This window comes from Lathamus discolor, chromosome 4 (genome assembly GCF_037157495.1).
Source record: "Lathamus discolor isolate bLatDis1 chromosome 4, bLatDis1.hap1, whole genome shotgun sequence".
In the NCBI taxonomy this organism is placed as follows: Eukaryota; Metazoa; Chordata; class Aves; order Psittaciformes; family Psittacidae; genus Lathamus; species Lathamus discolor.
Window position 1 is genome coordinate 91853891 of NC_088887.1, and position 18061 is coordinate 91871951.

The window sequence follows — 18061 nt, forward strand, 5'->3', positions numbered from 1 at the left end:
AGGTCAGATCATTTTTCTAGGTTTCAAAAGGGATGTAAGCCATAAATTAAAAGCCTTGTAGGATAAGTTCAAGCACTAGTCCATTCCAGCTACAGGCACCCTATTCCCTTGAAAATTGTGACTCATCAAAAGCAAGAATTTTGTCTCATTTCTAGAACTCCAGCTAGCTTAACTCATCCATTCGTGGATTTGACTTAGCCATTTATAATAAAATAGCATAAAACCCCAACCCTTCTTGGTGCTGTTAACTCAGGAAAGACAAGTACAACCTGCTGGAATAGAATATAAATCAAGGAGATCTTACCTTATTGTAACTATCTATAGAGGCTTTGTGACATACCTTCATCTTTTATTCTCTTAAATTAGCAGCTAACAGATAGATGTATGACATTTTCTAATTAGCTGCCTACTGCCAATTTTATGTGAGAAAATAATAAAAAAATGAAGCTAAAGAATTCCTTGGAAGCATGGTGAAAAATACACAGTAACAATGAAGAATACGCAGCATGATCAAACAAGCATGTCCAGCATGATGGGAAAAGTGCTCATTGAAATACTAGGTCTTGAAAATTGCCTGACTTTCCCGGGGGAACTACATCTTTGGTAGTATTCTCAGTTGAAAAAAAGAGACTCAGGGATATGTGCTTCATACCCTATCTTCTTAATAAGTGCCAGTCTGAGTATATTTTTCTAAGCTTATGGCAACAGATCCTGAACTTTTGTTGTTAAAATTAAATTAACAGAAGCAGACAGGTTAGGTTTAAAATTACTTCTTTGTGGACATTAAGCAATGTTAGAGAAACAGTGACATTATGCCAAGTAACATTGTCTTGAGCCTGTCACCTCCTTTTTCCTCTACTACACGAGATGTTTTTTCAGCAGACAATCTTGTACAATATATATAGTATGGGGATTTGAATTACAGTGTAATGTAAGATTACATTTGGCACTTGGATTAAGGACTTTGCTTCCAATTCTCCTTTGGTTTGCTGTAAAAAACTAATAAGTATGTGTCAGATCCTTTTCTCTTTTACAGAGGTTTGTGACAGGGATAAACTGTATACTCCTATTATTCTTGTTAGCTGAAGGCTCAGTGATCAGGTGCCGTACAGTTTCCCTAGTTTATTCAGCACTGTATTATTACCTTCAGTTGTGTCTTGATTGATCTGAAGTTACTTTAACATTTGTACTCCACAGAGAAGATTAGAACATTTCCATCTGACTTTTTAAGACTTTCTCTTGAGTATGATAGTACAGCTGTGGCATTCTGGAAGAATCAGGAAAAAAATTCAATCATTAAACAGGATTGGGTTTTGAGCAACCTGGTCCAGTGGAAGGCGTCACTGCCCATGGAAGACGGTTTAGAACTAGGTGATCTTTAAGTTCCCTTCCATCCCAAACCACTCTATGATTCTATGAGTCTATGACTTAGGCAGAAAGTAGATATCAGAAAGCAGGAACAACTCATGGTCAGCTGTTGCCTGAGAGTTAGTTGCAATACATAAACTTTACATATACACAGTTTTATTATTTTTTAACTGTACAGATGCTGAACTGTACAGGTGCTTAAGAGCATCTTGACCTGGTTGATCAGCTAAGTACCGCCTGAATAGAATTTAGAAAGCATAACAAAGATAGTTTTCAATGAACATTAGTCATCTATAGTGCAGAGTCAGCTTCTGAACTAAAAATGACAGATTCTGTATGTGATGACTGTAATAATGTAGGCAATTCTAAGGTGGGATTAATCTCATTTTAAATAAACTAAACTGACAAAGTTCAGATGAATCATGCCACAAAAGTTTCTCCTTCTCTCCATTAACTGCACGGGGACTCTAAACAAATATCTCAGATGATAATATCAGCAGTTTGTTAAGATGAAACCGACCTTTTCATATTCTTCCCTCTAGCTCCCTGGGGAATAAACATTGGGTCCATTTTCAGAGCATGCATAGCAGACTGAAAAGACTGGCTATTGCATAAATGCAGTTAAGGCTGCCACTTGCTTTAAAAGAAAGGTCTAGTTAGTGTCTTTTGTGTCACATGTTGTAACAGCCTAGTAGCCATGGTAACCAACAGCGGACATTCAGTTGGTTGAGATAACTCTAGTGATGCTGTCCTCCTAATGTACTGTGTAATGCAAAATCATTAAGCAAGGTAGAAATGGAGATAGAAGACAGCAAGACTGTCATACTGGTGAGAGGGAAACATGCAGCACTTCTGTGATATAAGATCTCTTTTTCCCTCTGCTGACACCTGATGTATGATATGCCCAATGGTGAATGACTTAAGATTTTCATGGCTGATGGATTTAATTTTAAATCCATCATTAATTATTTTAAGGGCTATGCTTCCCATTTCATCAGTTTTACGTATACTGAAACAGTTGTTTTGCACTCCTGAAAACTGTAATTGCTCTATTCCTATTATTATTATTAAGCTTATAAAGGTATTTCAAACCGCTGATGGCAGTGAATCACATCTGCTCTTTGTTGTATGATGAAAAATTATTGTTTCCTACTAGAAGCTAAAGCAGGCGATATTTTTAGAATGAAAATGTGAATAATTAAGGATTGAATGATATGATGTTACAGCTTTGGGCTGTCCTACTTATAGTTAGGAAAGAACTGGTGAACTAGTTTAACCTCATGATCTATGGTATCATTACACATAAAAAGATGTGGTTCTTCTGCTACTGTACATTAGCGGAACATTGCTTTGCTCTCTTTTCCCTGAATAATTACATACTGAAAGTAGGATAGCATATAATAACTACTGTCATAATGCCAATACATTTTCCTGAAGTCTTTTTTGTTATCTTGTTGTTTATAGATGTTAGTCATTTTGACAAAGAGGTAAATTCCTTAAACGGTTTTATCCTTTCCATAGCTAGTTATTAAATCAATAGATTTTCACAGGCAACAGAGGATTGTTGATCCATGGTTCTGTCTGAAGAAAGCAAATGCAAAATAAACCAAGAAACATCAGAGACGTTTTAAAGGACAGGCAAACCCTTACATATATTGGTTTTAATTTGCTAGTTTAGTTGTTGCTAGCAGTGTGATTTTTCAGGTAGAAGCAGGTTAAAATGACATACACGGCACTATAAGGTGCCTATGGATAAGTCAGCATTAATGGGTATAAACTGGTGTCATTCTTTACATCTAGTGGATTGAAACCTCCACTACCTTATTGCCTGTCTTTGAATACTTTTTTTACATGTGATTTTTCCTGCTAATTTTGGGTTTGGTTAAAGCTTCTGCACGCCAGTTGTGCTGGCAGGTAGATGGATGTTGCACACTGTTATTCCTCAGCAATGCCTCTGCTATAAACTAAACTTAATAAGGCTGATCTCAATTTTAGATATCTACATCACAGACACCTACCTTTGAGCCCATCACTACTCATAGGACACATTGCTGTTTGGCTTTAGATGTCTTCCAGAAGGATGATTTGCACACTTAAAGTGCTTATTTCTACCTGTAGACTATGTGGGTTTAGGAGCTTCAATAAGGACTTCTGCTTAGTAAAAATTTACTTTTATACTGATGAAGCTTCCTCAGTGGAAGACCATTCTGGGTGGCTTGGGAGGCTCTTTGGGGACTGCTGCCAGGAACTGATACCCTAGAAACTGATTACCTAGATAGCATTAACAGAAAGGAGAAGCAAAGGCTGGATTAAAGGTTGCACATAGTCCAGAAGAGTGGCAGAAACTAAAAATAAAGAATAAAAAAAGTCAGCTTGTTATTTCCTTCACCAAGACCACTTCAGGGCTTTTGTCTAACTGTGTTACGTCTATACCAGTAAATAAAGCCATTTCAGGAAAATACTCCTAAGTACAGAAAATTAACTATCTTAATGCAGTCCTCTAATGCAGACCTCTTCATTAGGAAGAAGTCTTGTGATAGTTTTGGCCTGTGCTGATAGTTTTTAGATAAGGGGAGTCACAAGCCAGAGACCCAAACTCCAAAAATGTTTGGATATGGTTACCCTATTTTGGAGAATAGGCAAGTTTAATGATGTGAACTATTTCATGCCACTTACCCTCAGTGACAGAGAATATTTCTGATCATATTTAATTTGCTAGTATTGATGCAGCTAGAGTGGATGCATGTATTAGTTCCTGATAAAGTTAAATTGACTGCATTTTTTTAAGCTTTCTAGAAAGTTAACTCCAACTCTTCAGTACTTTAGAAGCATTCTGTATTTACTGTCATTAGAATGATGGTGTATTTGATTAGTCTTCTCATTTGTGTGTCCTTTGGCTGTTACCCAAACTGCCAGTAGCTAGTTTTTCCTTTGCGCCTGGAGAAGAACAAGTGCATCTCAAAATGAACACTAATTTGTAATTAAAATAATATCCACTGGTAGGAAAAGCTGTTTGAACAAAAAACAGTCATGTTGCTATGGCCACATTCAGTTTCACATGTTATAGCACAAGTTACTTTTTCTATTACTGCCTGTCATTCTTTTGAACAGGTTGGTTTTGTTTTTTTTCCTTCACATTTAACCCTTAGAGCCTTCCTTCATCAGAAAGGGAAATGCAGTCCTTTGCAACCACAAATCTGTCAAAATTCATTACCACTGTACCTACAAAACTGTAACCTCTGGGAGATTATCTCAACAAAACTTAAAAAGAAGTTTCATAACAGTTGGCAATATCCAATCACAAATAAGATTCAATGTCATGCTGCATACTTGCATAACATAAAAATCTCTCAAGTAACACTCATTTGTGAGATATGGAGCTTCTATGAGCAATTATCGGTGACCCTTTCTTGAATACACCAATCAAATTAGCATTTCTCAGGACAAAAAAGTACATTTTTTTAACAATAAAAAGAAAAAGGAAGCAGTCTCAGAACAGAAAACTATAATGAGTGTCAAGAGTTCTCCCAGTGAGAATTATTTGTGATTATGTCAACCTTCTTCAGACCAATTCAAATTCTGGGTGAGGCAAAGAGACCCACAGAACTAGAAGCAGTATTTTTGCAGTCCATTTCTTAAAAATAAAAATACTTGTCTGACAACTGAGGTAAGGTTTCGGAATCTGACCTAGGAGAAGCAGACAGCTCTTTCTAATTCCTAATTTTAGACAATGACATATCTGCCAGGTCAAAACAGAGGTGGGTGAAGCATTTAAGAGACAGTATTGAAAATTATTAACCAGTTATATGGCTGAAATAGACTGGTTTTATTCTGCTCAAGAATTTAGTCCCATTAATTAGATTCTTGTGTTTTTTATTTTTTCTTTGCTTCTCTTCACCTAGTTAAAGACACAATAATAAGAACAGAACTTAATCCTTGTTGTGAGTTCCCATGTAATTTGAAAGCATCCTTATAATTAGGGATTTTTTTTCAGAGATTTCATACTCCCAGAATGAATGTTACAAACCCCAGCACTGGCCACACTTGTGCTTCTATTATATACACATGGGTTAAAATACAAGCCCAGTCCTCAGACCAAAGACCAGAACTCGTGACTCTCCTCGCAGCTTAGTGCATTAATAATAGGCTGAAGCGTGTTACTCCCTCTTTATAGTTCAGTGAATCATGATTTTTTTTTTTTAAAGATGAACAGCTTCAGTTATCAGAGTATTAATTTCCTTACTGCAAACAGTTTATGAACTTGCAGAAAGGCAAAAGATACCAGTGTATACTCTACCAAGCCAAACAGGGTTCATAACCAGTCTTGCATTTTTTTAACCTGTTTCATGTAAAGGGCAGGGTTACCATGACTAGCTCTTCCATCTGCCTTTTGTTTGTCTTCTGCTTCCATCTGTCTACTTGTTTTTAAACAGAACGACCAAAGCAAGTATTCCAAAATGACAATTATGAACACACAGGGGTCTTCTCCAGACCCTCTCTTGGTCACTGAGACTCCAAGGAATGGACTGGATTTGAATACACACGTCTCATGTTGTTTAAAACCAGTTAGTTTTCTAACTCTGTGTTACAGGTTGTGGGTTTTGGCTATCCCATTCTGAAGTACGGAATTCTCCCCTTGCAATTTGTAAGAAAGTTAGCTGTGACAATATTCATTAGCTTGTTGCCTGCCTCTTGCTTTGTATCACTATGTAACATTTTTCTCTAATAAGTACAATTCTAGAGTCAGAGTAATGATGTTTGAGTACAATCCTATGTTTATTATTTTAACATGAAAATAATTCAGGCCTGATTTTGATTGTTTTGATTTAATTTTATGTTAATTTAATTTTTCATTCACTAAAATTGTAAGAAGGTAGAGGTTTGTGTCATTATTCAGGACAATTTTGATCTTTTTTAATTTTTAAGAAGAACTGAATGCTGTGACCTAGAATCCCTCCATCCTGCTGTTTCTGTAGGCAAGTGGGAGCTTGTGCTTAGAAGGGAACCAGTGTAACAGTTCTGAGCTTTGTCTCAGTTTGGAGTCACTGTTGAGATAGTGAAGATAAGATTACAGGATGTGATCACTAGTGTGACAGCAACTCATACAGACTAGATCAGCCTTTTTGCAGCCTAGCTCTCACCCAGGCTGCTAGTGGGATAACTGTGACAATGCAGAGCTCAGCAAAGTAATGCAGAACACAAATATTACATAAAACAAGTAGCTGGGTATCCTTTGAACTATATGGACACAGGTAGATATTAATAGTGAAGGTAGCCAGATTAAATGTATTTAAACCCAGACATATTTATACTCAGATTAAATGCATCTATATAATGCACAGCCACATTTGTGCTTAAATTGTAGACAGTTTCTATTCAGAATATGAATACTTATCGCAGTATTCATATGTTCAGTTCTCAGTCTTAATACACGTGAATATAATATGAATGCCTAACTGTCATTATTTTTTCCAGGTTTATGTCATCTTAACTGCCCCCAATCTGGTCCCCAATCTTAAAGAAATAAACTAACATGCTAGTGTTGATTAGGATCATTGAAATGGAAGAGGGAAAACAGTTGTATCTATCACCTACTTGAAGCACAGGAAAGACTGTATTCAGTACTGCTTCTTATCTCACTGCTTTTGTGGGTCTGGCAAGGAGCAAAGGTTCCAGATAGTCAGTACCCTGTCAGTTTGGGTAAACCTTTCACTTTTATTCTTCCTTGTCTCTCAGATTGATATCTTCCAACATAGAAGACGAGAATGGAGATGGAGATCCTTTTCAATGAAAATGATGGAAAGTAGATTCTAAGAACTGTTAAAATTTCTGATAGTACTGAGAATGGACAATGAAGAGTACAAAGAATGTCAGCTAGGCAGAGAAGAAATCATGAATATAATATGAAAAGATGAAATACCAGGAATTTCAGATTACTGACATTGAAGAAAAATAACATGTATAAGAGCAAATAAAAAGGAAATAAAAAAATTGAGGGTCAGCAACCACTCTTGATGTGAAAAAAAATGTTCATCTGGAGATTTGTTGAATCTCTGAAAGGCAGAAACATCTTAGGTGGTGCACACTGAACAAATGATAGGAACACAAATGTGCAAACCACTCTTGTCTGCAAGGAGTTGAAGCGATAAACACAATAAGGCAAATGAGTCTCATTTTTATACTATCATAGCAGTGCATTGGATTTCACAGCCTTAGAGAAGACTGACCACGGGTAGGACTGCTTATAGTGGAGAGACCAATGAGTTGATTAATTTAACACATTTTTTGCTAGTTTAAGTAAAATTAAAACACTGGGTTTATTAATTATTCTAATTTATATCTTGGGAGAGTTTTTAGAAGACAAACCATGGATTTAAAGAACAGTCACTGGTATATAAGATGAAGCTTAAACAGTTTAGGTAGGATACAGATCAAAACATGTTGGTTGTGGGTCTCTGCTAATCCATTTTAGCATTTCAGCTGAAGCACTTCAGTAAGGTTGATTTAATCCTTCCCAGTCTTCCTTCCATCACAATATCTGATCTCCTTTCCCAGGGTTATATTTTGAACTCCAAGTTCCTCTGTGAACTGAGGAACTGGATAGAGAGCTCTAATGTCTCTGGATTCTCATGTTCATGTCTGAGTGTCCAGTCATGCTTCTAGAGGCCCTGAAAACAATTATTTTTTTGTGTGTATATATGTACAAACACCATTGAATGGTCTTATCAAGGGCTGGATCAATACTTTTATATTATCTTGGATAGCATAGTTAAGACATCTACTATTTTCTCAAGGTATTGTTTAACACAAGCATAAATACATCTTTTTTTTCTTGAGTGAAGTCTTTAACATATTTACTTGGATTCATGAAATGTAGAAGAATCAAAAGATTTTTTTTTTTTTTCTGTATTTGATAGAATCATAGAATGGGTTCGGTTGGAAGGAACTTTAAAGGTCACCTGACTTCAATCCATTGCCATGGGCAGGGACACCTTTCACTTAGACCAGGTTGCTCAAAACCCCTTCAAACCTTGCCTTAAAAAATTCCAGGGATGGGGCATCCACAGCTTCTGTGGGCAACCTGTTTCAGCATCTCACCACACTCATGGTAACGAACTTCTACCTAATGTATGAATCTTGTGTGATCCAGCCGTTGAGATGAGTAAGGCAGGAGGAATGGATAGGACAAGGAGATAATATGAGTTCTGCCCTAATAAATAATGAACTCTTGTCCTGTTTTAAGCAGGGTTTACATAAAAAGAAAGAGATTTTTTCTTTTTGGTGTGGGGTTTTTTTTTTTTGTATGTGTGTGTGTGTGGTTGTTTGGTTCAGGTTTGTTTCGGTGTTTTTTTGTCACTAACAGCTGGGTTGAGGAAATAGTCTCTACTTCATTTGTCCCTGAGGGAAACTATTCAGGGTTGCAACTTCTCTTAATATATATTTAGCATAGAGAGGTACTGTAACTGTCCTATCTATGGGAAAATAATTAATCAAAGATTGTGCATTCATAAGTATCATATCAGAAATTCATAGAATCATAGAATCATAGAATAGTTAGGGTTGGAAAGGACCTCAAGATCATCGAGTTCCAACCCCCCCTGCCATAGGAAGGGACGCGTCACACTAAACCATCCCACCCAAGGCTTCATCCAACCTGGCCTTGAACACTGCCAGGGATGGAGCACTCACAACCTCCCTGGGCAACTGATTCCAGTGCCTCACCGCCCTAACAGGAAAGAATTTCCTCCTTATATCCAATCTAAACTTCCCCTGTTTAAGTTTTAACCCATTACCCCTTGTCCTGTCACTACAGTCCCTGACAAAGAGTCCCTCCCCAGCATCCCTATAGGCCCCCTTCAGGTGCTGGAAGGCTGCTATTAGGTCCCCACTCAGCCTTCTCTTCTCCAGGCTGAACAACCACAACTTCCTCAGCCAATCTTCATACGGGAGGTGCTCCAGTCCCCTAATCATCCTCGTGGCCCTCCTTTGGACTTGTTCCAACAGTTCCATGGCCTTTTTAAGGTGAGGACACCAGAACTGCACGCAATACTCCAGGTGAGGTCTCACAAGAGCAGAGTAGAGGGGCAGGATCACCTCTTTCGACCTGCTGGTCACGCTCCTTTTGATGCAGCCCAGGATACGGTTGGCTTTCTGGGCTGCAAGCGCACACTGCCGGCTCCTGTTCATTTTCTCATCAACCAGCACCCCCAAGTCCTTCTCTGCAGGGCTGCTCTGAATCTCTTCTTTGCCCTATCTGTAGCTGTGCCTGGCATTGCTCCGACCCGGGTGGAGGACCTTGCACTTGTCGTGGTTGAACTTCATAAGGTTGGCATCAGCCTACCTCACAAGCATGTCAAGGTCCCTCTGGGTGGCATCCCTTCCCTCCAGCGTATCAACCGGACCACACAGCTTGGTGTCATTGGCAAACTTGCTGAGGGCGCACTCAATCCCACTGTCCATGTCAGCGACGAAGATGTTAAACAAGACCGGTCCCAACACCGATCCCTGAGGGACACCACTCGTTACCGGTCTCCAGCCGGACAATGAGCCATTGACCACAACCCTTTGTGTGCGGCCATCCAGCCAGTTCTTTATCCACCGTGTGGTCCATCCATCAAATAGATATCTCTCCAATTTAGAGGCAAGGATGTCGTGTGGGACAGTGTCGAACGCTTTGCACAAGTCCAGGTAGATGACAACAAATGCTCTACCCCTGTCCTTATCCATCCAAGGAGGTCTCCTGGCCCTCCTGCTGCACTTCCTTCTAGTTGGGATGCAGCACTCCTGAGCTTGTAGCAGGTGATCCTTGAATATCAACCAAGAGTCTTGGGCCCCCCTGCCCTCCAGGGCTATATCCCATGGAACCTTACTAAGCAGGCTCCTGAAGAGTCCAAAGTCTGCTCTTTTGAAGTCCAAGGCAGTGAGCTTGCTACACGCTCTTCTCACTGTCCTGGGGATCTCAAATTCGACCCTCTCGTGATTGCTGCATCCAAGGCTGCCCTGTAGTACCACATTCTCAACAAGCCCTTCCCTGTTGGTGAGCACAAGGTCAAGCATGGCACCTCTCCTTGTCAGCTCCTCTATTACTTGCAGAAGGAAGTTGTCTTCCACACAATTGAGGAACTACACTTTAATCAAAAATTCTCTCCTGAAGTCTAAGAATTCTAACGAAGATCAGGTTTAAGCCCTGTATTGGTAGTATAAGTTAAAAATCCAAACAAAATTGAGACACAAATTCATTAATATCCAGGCTTCATTAGTTCTTCTGTTTATGAAGTTCCTTGTTGTCCCAATGAAGCAGCTGGTGATTGGTTAGATTGCGTTATCACATTCTGCTCTATATTAGGAAAGCTGTGAGAAGTTCAATTCTCAGAAAACTGATAATGGGTCATAATCTTCCTGACAGTATTTTAAAAATATCCAACGTAGATCTAACTCTCTTCTTATTATAAAAAAAGAAAAATTAATTACTTTAATGAACCTGCTCATTCTCATTCCTTATCACTTATAAGCTCATGCTAGGACCATAGTTTGAATATAAACCAGTAGTGAATTAAACTAATTTCCATCTGAAAATGGAAATTAAACTAATTTTCCATTTGCTTGCTTTGACAAACTAAGCCTTCTTTTCAGAAAAAGGGAACAAAATTCCACCTGCTGCCATGGGATCCTTACCCATTGTGGCAGCAGGAAGTCACAGATGGAACATGGGCTACAACTGCAATATTAAAACCATTAGTCTCAAGGAGTGACTGCTGACTTCTGTGCCAAGTGATACTCAGTAATTCATCCGCTCTGTCCACATCTCACCTTTTCCTGAGCAGAATAGTGCACCCTTTATATGAAGCACTTGGTCCTTGGCTTCTTTGAACTTAAGATAAAACTTCCATGCTTGTGTGTGTGTATATATGCATGCATGGGTGATAGAAATCATAGTGGCTATGCTTCAGCTTGTAGAAAAATTTTTTCTCATGACATGAAACTAATGCAATTTATGCATACCTTATGACACACAAAATATGAGATTATTTGGAGGGTATAAACCTTCTGGCATAGTGCCAGAAGAATTTTTGGTGGGGAGAATTTTAAAGCTTATTCTATTGTACCTTCTTGGAGCTGTTCCTGGAGCAAAGCAGTCTCTCAGAAACCACACGGAATAATTTTCTGAAGGGAACTAGACAATTTGGTAGGTGGTGATCAAATGAATTAACATTTGTGCAGTGATGATGACATGAGATTAGGGGACTGGTACCTGATTTTGGCAGTGCGGGAACATTTATTGCCTCTTAGTAAGTAAAGCAGAGACAGAAAGGCATGACACTGCTTATGTTACTTAGATCCACAAGACAAAACAGAGATCCTGTCCAGATCCACAATGAAAACTATTATTGGCATGTGCTGTTCCCTTCCGTGTGCCTGAACACTGAATTGGCAGAGTCAGCATTGCCAGGAGGATGCTTATACTGAAAGAGTAAGAATGACTGAAGGCTACTGTTTGAACTAATGCACTGACACTGTTTGGCTTACCAGGATGGATACAGCCAAAACCTCTATGTTTTTTACATCTGATTACTCAGCATTTCTAATAAGGGATTTTTTTGTGTGTGTGCATGGTTAGTTTGTTTAGTTTTTATTTTGTTTTTCTTAGGAACAAAGATTCAAGAAATACATAATTTTAAACAAAATTTACAGGTGCATTCCAATCAATTAGATGGGTATACTTGCCTCTTTTCCTAATTGCTTTAAACTGAAGTTCTTGAACATTTATTTTTGGGTAACCATTTCAAAATTAAAATAATTTCAGTCTCATTTTAAGTGCCTTTACATTTAATTTTCCTCATTAAAAATAGTAACTAATGTTTAGCTGCTAAGTAGAGCAACCATGCTTACTTATATTTACATACTTGGGGAGTAAAAAACTATAAAACAGTACAGAAACACAATGGTTGTCATGTTATTACCCATAACCACCCCAAAAGCCAAGAGCAGGATGTGGAGAACAGATGTGAGTATGGTTTTAAAACCATTTACATTTAAGTTAATAAAAAAAAAGAGAAAAAGGAATGAGAAAAAAGAATGGAGAGGAAGGGCTTTTGAACTTAATTCCTCACAAAGATCATACTCATTAGAAACTATTTCTGGATCGACTTATATAAACTTATATTGAAAGAATAAAAGCCACTTTGCTTATGGCTACTTCCAGTGGATTTGTGTATATCCAGCTATTTAAGGAGTTAATTTACTTTTTTACCACATCAGCTTGTTGCTTCTGTGTTTACTGTTTGAATAGCAAAAATTCTTAGTCTCTGATGAGACTCAAGGCTTAGTAGTGCTTGGTGCTCTGAACACAGAGCATTGTCTCTAGTCCCAGTGGTGTAGGATATGGCAGGAATTAATGCTGCCTGGAATAAAAGCTGTTAGTTTCATATGTCAAGGCAGTTCTTCTAAAAAAAAATGTATATCAGAAAGGTGATGTTATGGGACAATCCCAACTCTTATGTCGAATCATAGCCTCATTCAAGACACACGCCAAACACATTGCCTTGGGTAAAATATCCAGCTGAGCAGAATCTAATAAATCTTTAGTTTCAGTTTATTATTTTTCTCCCTGAAGTTACTGTTAGTACTTGAGAGAAAATAAAAAAAAAAAAAAAAAAAGAGAAGAAAAAAACCCTGTATTTTTCAGCCTTCTTGATAGCCTGCTGATTTTCCATATCCTGCTGCGCTCCCCTGCTTATCTTCTATCCTACTTCAGCAGTTTTAACAGGTGTATGTGGATCATTGGGTTGGCTGCTTTCCATGTGTTCTGGTCATGCTTAAGAAGGTGCTCTGCTATCTACAACATTTTGTTTTCTACTGCAGAAACAGTATTTTCCATTAAAAAGCAGCTTTGGCCTTAGAAACATTCGCCTAGAAAGTAACATAAAAAGAACTCTACTGGCTGGCCTTCAATTACTAAAGGATGGAAACTCACAGTAAAAGATAAACCTATAAAACCTGAGTTCAGCAGTGCTCTCTGTGACTAGTCTTAAGGCAATGACGAAGCTTAAGTAGGCAGCAGGACTTTGATTTTTAGCTGTGCTGTCTAGTTTGTTTCAGTCAGCATAGTAATATTCTTTTCATTAAACATTTAATTTGAATTTTCCATGTTTAACTGCAATATTTTTAACTTGATAAAAAATCTTGTGTGCTTGGGGACATTATGATCGCACCATCGTTTTGTGCTAAATCTGCCTGTTGCCTCTCTCTGCAACTTTCTCTTTCTTCTTTTTATCTGTCTTCTCTCTCCTTTCTTTGTATTTCTTTTTCTTTCCCTTCCTCTTTCTTTTGTTTCTTCTTTCACTCCTCCCCTCACTCTTTGACTCAGCAACTTTCTTTCCCCTGTTTCTCTTCTCACTCTGTCATTCTCTTCCTCCTCCTTCATTTGCTGCCCACCTCTCTTCCCAGTTAGTAGGCCTATGTATGTCCAAAGACTGTTCTATGTAAAGTACTTAGAAAGTGCATAGTTGAGGAAGGCTTGTTCCCTTTTCATTTCCTTTTTTATTTTCTTCTTACCCCCAGTGATGTTACCTGATTCCTGGCTCAGTAGTTATTGATAAAAACTGTTTGAAGGTAAGAAAGGTTAGGAGAAACTCCTCAAGAAAATACTTTATGTCTAGTCTCTTGATGCCAGCGTTGCTACACAGGAAAAACAGATGAGAAAAATACTGGAGCCCAACCGGATATTAGGGCTAACTTAATTTATTTATTAGAGCTTGAATTTCTCTCTTCATGACCTGCTAATTTGTTCTGTCTCCAGCAACATCAGTAATTCACAGAAGACAGCAAATACAAAGGTGATTTTTACTAGTCACTTGGTGAATCTGTGAATGGCTGTGCCTGTCAAAGGCTCCTTTTCATTCATATTAACAATAATTTCTTCTGCATTAAGCAGTCCATTTGTATAAATGGAGGTCATTAAAGCTCCTTTGAGAGCCTAGTGTAGAGTAGATTTGGATGAGTTCCACTTGGATATGTTGCTATTTCCCATGTCAGTGGAATATTATTTCTGAAAAATGTTTACAACACTGAAGATAAAGGAAGAAGGATGGTATTGTCACACTTTCTCCAAGGTTTTACACAACGCTAACAAGGATTTATTTTATATAATGTATTTCATGATTATTAAAGAAAAAATAAATTCACCCTATTTTTTATCTTTCAAGATAAATTTATGCTATTCTTATCTTCCCAGAATTCTCGTATGAAATTCGGTGCAATGTTTGTAGGAAGTTCCTTACTCAGCCTGAGGCTGGAAGAAGAAACAAAGATATTTTAAATTATTTTTATGTCTTCCTACTTCGGGGTTTGAAAGACCTCCAATATAATTCATATATTTTTGGAGTATCTAGATTATCACAAACTCTTCAGTTTTTGAAGGATTATGTCTTAGGTTCTGTAACTTGGAAATGCTTCCCAATTGTATATTGATCATTCTGAGTGGTATAAAATATCCTATATCTCTGTTCTGGCATAAAGAGTGTTTGGAGTAACATCACCCATGATAATTTTTTTTGGTGTGAATGACAGTAAATTTGACCAAAGATTTAACTGGGAACTAAAAAAAAGATTTTTCATGTGTCTGAAATCTTCCCTGATAGTGATGGGTGAGAGATCTAAAATAAATATTTGGGTTTGGATTATTTTAACAATGTTTTCTCTCTTTAATATGTAATGATACCAATGCCCAATTTATTATCCTGGAAAGCTTGTGTATGAAAACACTGTTATTTGTGCTCGCCATGGTAGCGCCAAAAGACAGTGAAGAACTTGTTATCTAAGTTAAAAAACCCAGACACAGAATAGGGAAAAACAAATACAGACATCTCATATGCCTTTAAAACTATGCTTTATGAGCTGCTGCAGATGACTTGTTAATTAAGGCTCTCTATACTTCGCAGGTAATGTCTAGCATAATACTGAGTTCTAATCTTGACGTTTCATTTTTCTTCCCCTGCACCTACTGATGTCTCCTTCATTTTTTTACATTCTCCTCCTCGAAGAGGTATAAGATAAAAACCACATTTATCTATGCTATTGACAAGCAGAATGACTTAACAGTCAAAGAACAATTGACTTTCGATAAGACTTAAGCTCATGTCTTTTAATAAGTCTTTCTTGGCTATTCTTCAGTCTCATGCTGCTTGATAAGTGTGCCTTAATATCTCCTTCGGGGCTAGATAAATTGAATTCAGAAATCAAGGTTTACTATTGAAATATGATTTTTTTCAAGTTATGGAGGAAATGGTTTTCTGTCCACAAAAGTGATTCGAAAAGACTATTTTTAAATGTAAAAGAATAGCTCATGAAATTGCTTTTAGGAGCTACCTAATTACACAAGTACCCATGTTTGATGGTTTCTTTAATTTACAACAAAAAATTACTTTGGATTATGTTAATTCTAGTATTTGGGCAAAATATATTTCTTTAAATTACTTATTATTAATGAATTATTATTGTTTAAATAAAAAGGTACCTCAATGGCATTAAATTATCAGTCTCCATCAAATTCCCAGGCTTGTTTAGGAGTTACAAGAGGCTGGACACCTTTCCTAACAGGCAGCCTGAAGTCAAATGTCCTCTTTTGACTGATTTAAGATTTTAGCTAATAATCCTGTGCTGACTCAACTCAGTGTCAGAGAACAGAGCTGGGCTCATTTAGTTGGTTAATAGAGATATGACCCATGTGAAATAACCTGTGATTTTCATTCATATGCAGAGATTTATTGTTAAGGTATAATTAGATGTCTAATTTCCTTCTAAGGTCTATTTGCCTAAGTTCCTGGAACAGGTCTGATGGACAAAGAACAAGCCCAGCACACAAAGACAACACAGCAATCCAGTTTTTCAGAACATAGCTGGAGCATCTGCTTACTTCTGCCTAATTTCTACATAGTAAAGAAGTGGCTGAAGCAGTTACCGTTGAGCAAGAGACATGTTCTAGAGACCTTCTAAAGCCTGCATTTCCAGTCCACATATTTCCAAGTGTGTGTGAGAAATTTCTGAATGAATCTACTGAGGACAAGCTATTGTGAATGTAGGAATGATTGTTAGGGTCCAGAGTAAATACCAAAGTTCATGGTTTGGAGGAAAGTATAACCCAAATTTAATGAGAAACATTGAATGAGGTGTTTGTATCCCATAAAAGGGCATATGTTCAAACGTATCTTGTTCATAAATTATTGGTTTTGGGAATTATCTTGATCAGCATAACCGTAAGCTCTCCCTTTCTCTTAGTACTGACTACAACAAGCCTAAGTACCTAATTCTAACATGTTATGTGACCCTGTGGAAGTGAAGCTTTTAGTTTTCAGTGCATTACAGTGCTCTGATTCTGGGAAAAATTGGTCATCTTGGCCAGTCAGCTTAGCATCTCTGTAAAGTCAACAGAGAGAAATAATTACTTTCAAAGTGCATTTATCCTAGCTTCTCTGCCTTTGCTTAGAGGATTCACACCTCAGAAATTACAGTTTTCTTTACTAATTCTAAGGGAAATCTAGCTTAGATTTAACCATTGAAATTTTACATATTTTAAATTATGTGAATTCATTTCTCTGAATATGTCTACAGATGTCTAAAAATGTGACCTTAAAATGCAAATAAGAAAATTAACTTCTTGAGCCTTCTGTGTCTTTTAGGAAGATACAGGCTATAAACATGTTGGATAAGTTGACACATGCATTCTCTGCAACTATGTGTGTTCCTTCAGCCTTCAGAAAGATTCAGATGCTTTATTTACTCATGATCAAACAACTAAGAAATGGAAATTCCTGTTACATTAAGTTGCTTAAATATCAGAAGATCTGAGATTGTTTAATGGACTGGAGTTTGGTTTTCATAGAATAGAAGCATCCTAAAATCAGAATAGCTAGGGTAGGATAGGACCTTAAGATCATCTGGTTCCAACCCTCCTTCCATGGACAGGGACACCTCACATTAAACAGTATCACCCAAGGCTCTGTCCAACCTGGCCTTTAACACTGCCAGGCATGGAGCATTCACAACTTCCCCAGCAAACCACTCCAGTGCCTACAACCCTCCCAGTAAAGAACTTCTTCTTTATATCCAATCTAAACTTCCCCTGTTTAAGTTTTAACCCATTACCCCTTGTCCTATCACTAGAGTCCCTAATGAAGAGTCCCTCCACAGCATCCCTATAGCCCCTCTTCAGACATTGGAAGGCTGCTATGAGGTCTCCACGCAGCCTTCTCTTCTCCAGGCTGAACAGACCCAACTTTCTCAGCCTGTCTTCATACGGGAGGTGCTCCAGTCCCCTGGTTATCCTCGTGGCCCTCCTCTGGACTTGTTCCAACAGTTCCATGGCCTTTTTATGTTGAGGACACCAGAACTGCACGCAATACTCCAGGTGAGGTCTCACAAGAGCAGAGTAGAGGGGCAGGATCACCTCCTTCGACCTGCTGGTCACGCTCCTTTTGATGCAGCCCAGGATACGGTTGGCTTTCTGGGCTGTGAGCACACAAGGCCGGCTCATGTTCATTTTCTCATCAACAAACACCCCCACATCCTTCTCCACAGGGCCGCTCTGAATCTCTTCTTTGCCTAACCTGCATCTGTGCCTGGGATTGCTCTGACCCAGGTGTAGGACCTTGCACTTGTCATGGTTGAACTTCATAAGGTTGGCATCTGCCCACCT